The following is a 4,410-nucleotide window of genomic DNA, read 5'->3' as shown; positions in this document are numbered from 1 at the left end:
ATTCATCGAATAAGATAACTAATTTCTTTTAGAATTATGATTTTTCCCAACCATATTATCCGGTCGATAATAGTGGTACTCGGATAAAAATTTTAAAACACTTAAGTCATTACATTGAATAACATAGAGAAAATAAGTATATTAGTCTTCCTTACTATGGGTGTACTAGTTTTTTTTTATAGAAAAAACTTTCAATCGAGTCAAAAAATTGAGTGTAAAATTCAAATAGCAAATTTGTCTTTACCATCTAAACAATTGGCTCTTTAAATTGGCTCTCTCTTTAAATTCAAAGAGAGAATCCCTGTTCCATAATAGTCACATATTGTGTATAATTATAATTCCTACAATAGTATATTGCGGGATATCGGGAGTTCTTGAATTTCCAAATCAAAATAAGTGAGCAAAAAATTCTCTCTCAAAGAACTGGTCGTTATTTAACACATCTTTCTCATTCTATAATTGTGTTCCTTCAATCAATAATAACTGTATTTGAATCCTTTTGATATTAAAATCTAGAATAAATTCTATAACTCTTGATCTTAGATTATTGTAGTTTTAATACTACAGAACTTAAAACCAGACTTATCTAATATGGAGCTTTCATCCTGTATTAGTTTCAATACATAACTACTGTATTACATGTTATCTTGATCAGGTTGTAGCATGGATCAGCATAGCTCTCTAGCAGTGAGTCGACTGGCCTAGAAATGTTCAGGTTAACTAGATGCTTAGTCAGTCTTAGATTTCAGAGGGAAGGGGATGAGAGTGGGAATACCTGGTGAAGTTACCTCATTCCTGTTAAGATTCCAAACAACGAGGCTCTGTCTCCAGCTGGTAAACACACACACACACACACATACACACACACACACACACACACACACACACACACACACACACACACACACACACACCTGAAAGCACATATCAACCAGATAACTGCTGCAGCAAACGGGCGCCTGGCAAACCTGTGAATAGCGTTCCGATACCTTAGTAAGAAATCGTTCAAGACACTGTACACTGTGTACATCAGGCCCATACTCGGGTATGCAGCACCAGTTTGGAGCCTACACCTAGTCAAACACGTCAAGAAATTGGAGAAAGTGCAAAGGTTTGCAACAAGGCTAGTTCCAGAGCTAAGGGGTGTGTCCTACGAAGAGAGGTTGAGGGAAATCGGACTGACGACGTTGGAGGACAGGCAGGTCAGGGGAGACATGATAACGACATACAAAATACTGCGTGGAATAGATAAGGTAGACAGAGACAGGTTGTTCCAGAGAGGGGACAAAGAAACAAGGGGTCACGATTGGAAGCTGAAGACTCAGACGAGTCAGAGGGATGTTAGGAAGTATTTCTTCAGTCATAGAGTTGTCAGGAAGTGGAACAGCCTAGCAAGTGATGTAGTGGAGGCAGGAATCATACATAACTTTAAGACGAAGTATAACAAAGCTCTGAAGGCAGAGAGAGGACCTAGCAGCGATCAGCGAAGAGGCGGGGCGAGGAGCTGAGTCTCGACCCTTGCAACCACAATTAGGTGAGTACATACACACACACACACATATATATATATATATATATATATATATATATATATATATATATATATATATATATATATATATATATATATATATAAACACTGATCTCTGGCTGAAGGAGACTCGAACCTACGAACCTTAGGACAAAGTACGCAGTGCTTTACCAATCTACCCACACTGGACAATACCTTGGCGTGTAGCTTGCGCTACACGTTTGATCCAAGGCAGCCAGCTTTCAGGGAGAAGGCTTACAGCTTTTCATCTCATCCCCTGCATCCATCAGCCTTACTAGAGATTTGAACAATGGTATTGTCCAGTGTGGGCAGATTGGTAAAGCACTGCGTACCTTGTCCTAAGGTTCGTAGGTTCGAGTCTCCTTCAGCCAGAGATCAGTGTTTGTGTATATTTCGCCTGCTCTCGCGAATTCCTTGTATATATATATATATATATATATATATATATATATATATATATATATATATATATATATATATATATATATATATATATATATATATGTATATATATATATATATATATATATATATATATATATATATATATATATATATATATATATATGTATGTATGTATTATTTCATTCTCTTCCTGTATTTTCTGATCTCACAAACGATTGTTTAGTTTTTAATGATACATTGCAGAATGATAACCGTCTGTGATCTTAAAACATATATTTCGAAAACAAAATTCACTTAGGAAATTGTGTGTGCACTTTTCCCTTGATGTAAGAGTCTCTGAACCAAGTTGTTACTTTCTGTCACCTCCACTGTGTGTGGATCTTTCTCTACCTAAAACTGAGTACATCAGAGTAAGTGTCAGCCTTTGTAGAGCGATAAGTGTACTCCCATGCTGTCAGCATAGTATCCAGGCGTTCATGGCTGTCACTGGGTGTAATTAGAAAAGATTCCTCTACTTACGGGCGACGGGCTATGGCAGAACTTCGCAGTAATATGGATGACCTATTTAGCAAAATTCAAGAGATCAAAAGTTCTGCTGCTGAGTTTCTAGTCGAGTTCGAACATCTAGTTACATAAGAACATAAGCAAGATGGAGTACCGAAGCAGGTCTACGGGCCCATTCTAGGCAGGTCCATTTCACACCCACTGAAGAAGGAAGGAGCATTGCTGCAGGTCCACTGACCTGTGATAGGCAGATCTAACTCGCCCACTCATATAACTGTCTAAAATATTTTTAAAGCTACACAGGTTTTAGTTTCAATGAAGCTACTCGAGAGTTCCATCCACGCATCTAAATCTAATTTTTTCTAACTTGAACCCATTACTGCGAGTATTGTCTTGGTTAAATATTTCAGCACGTTTTTTTTATATCCCTTTTATTTATTCCTCGTTTCCATTTATATACATCAATCATATCCCCCCTAATTCTATTCCTTTCTAGATAGTACAGATTAAGTGCCCTCAGTCTATCCTCGCAGGAAAGATTTCTGATACATGGGGGAATAAACTTCTTCGTCTATCTTCCAGCGCATTTATGCCCATTATCTAATACGGTGACCAGAACTGTGTAGCATAATCAAAATATATGCTAACGATATATAGACTTGAATAACCTGACGACTCATGTTATTTATACTTCTCGATATGAAGCCAAGAATTCTATTCGCTGTATTGCGAACACTTATGTACTGTTGTCTTGGTTTTAGATTACTGCTAACCAGAACTCCTAAATCTTTCTCGCATTCAGAGTGATTAAGATTTACATTATTTAGTTCATAAGAATCAATGTTACTTTCATTTCCAAGGCTTAGAACTTTGCATTTGTCTATATTAAAACTGCGCTTGCCATTTCTATGACCACTGCATCAGTCTATTCCTAGGGTAGCATTGAAAAGAGGTTTGGGTTGGGGTTTGAGAAAAACCTGCCTAGTATGGGCCAATAGATCTGTTACGTTGTTCCTCCATTTTTATGTTATGTTCCTGTAGCGCACTATTGTCCTAATCAGAATTAATCGGACTACCTATTTTAGTGACATCGGCAAAATTGCTTATGTTGCTATTTATTCCCTCGTCTATGTCGTTCAAGTATGTTGTGAACAAAGGACCCACCACTGTCCCCTGTGGAACACTGCTTGTGACGTCTTCACACTAATTTCTCCTCATTGTGCCTCTACTTTCCTCAACAATCTCCGATGTGAAACTTTATTAAAAGCCTTACTGAAGTTCATATACATTGTATAATATTCATTACCATGATCTACCTCCTCAAATACCTTGGTAAAAAAAAAAGGTAAATAAACGAACACCCCTTTGAAAAACCGTGTTGAGACTCGTTGATCAATTTGTTTTTCAAGTTGACTTTGAATAGCCTCAACAACTATTGCTTCCATCAGTTTTCCCACAGTGGTCTATAATTCTAAGATAAGGAACTGTCTCCTGCTTTGTGGATAGATATCACCTTTGCCGTTTTCCATTTATCTGGCACTGTGTAGTGAAACGTTGAAAAGACTATTCAATGCTTTAATAAGTCCTGCCTAGCATTCATTTATAGCCCTTGAATCAGTTGATTTCTTAAGTGGTCCTCTGCTGTTTTGATTCGTCTATTAATGCCTCTGTATTGACCTATGAGATGTTTTAATCTATTGTTTATCCTTTTAGAGTCCTTTTTTCTTGATCTATTTCGAACATAAGTAGCCTGGGCGGCTTGAACTGTGTTTTGAAAAGTATCATATTGGCAACCATCACAGCCTATCTGACTCACAGATTAATATCCAGTAAGATCACATTAGTTCATCCCAACCAGGTAATTTCTCAGTCTTATGAAAGCAGGCAAGCAGAAGTCAGGGACATTGACTTCCATGATATTGATATATTGATATATGGAAGCTCAGTGC

This window comes from Cherax quadricarinatus, unplaced genomic scaffold (assembly GCF_038502225.1).
Source record: "Cherax quadricarinatus isolate ZL_2023a unplaced genomic scaffold, ASM3850222v1 Contig513, whole genome shotgun sequence".
Lineage (NCBI taxonomy): Eukaryota > Metazoa > Arthropoda > Malacostraca > Decapoda > Parastacidae > Cherax > Cherax quadricarinatus.
Note: the sequence above shows the minus strand (reverse complement) of the source record.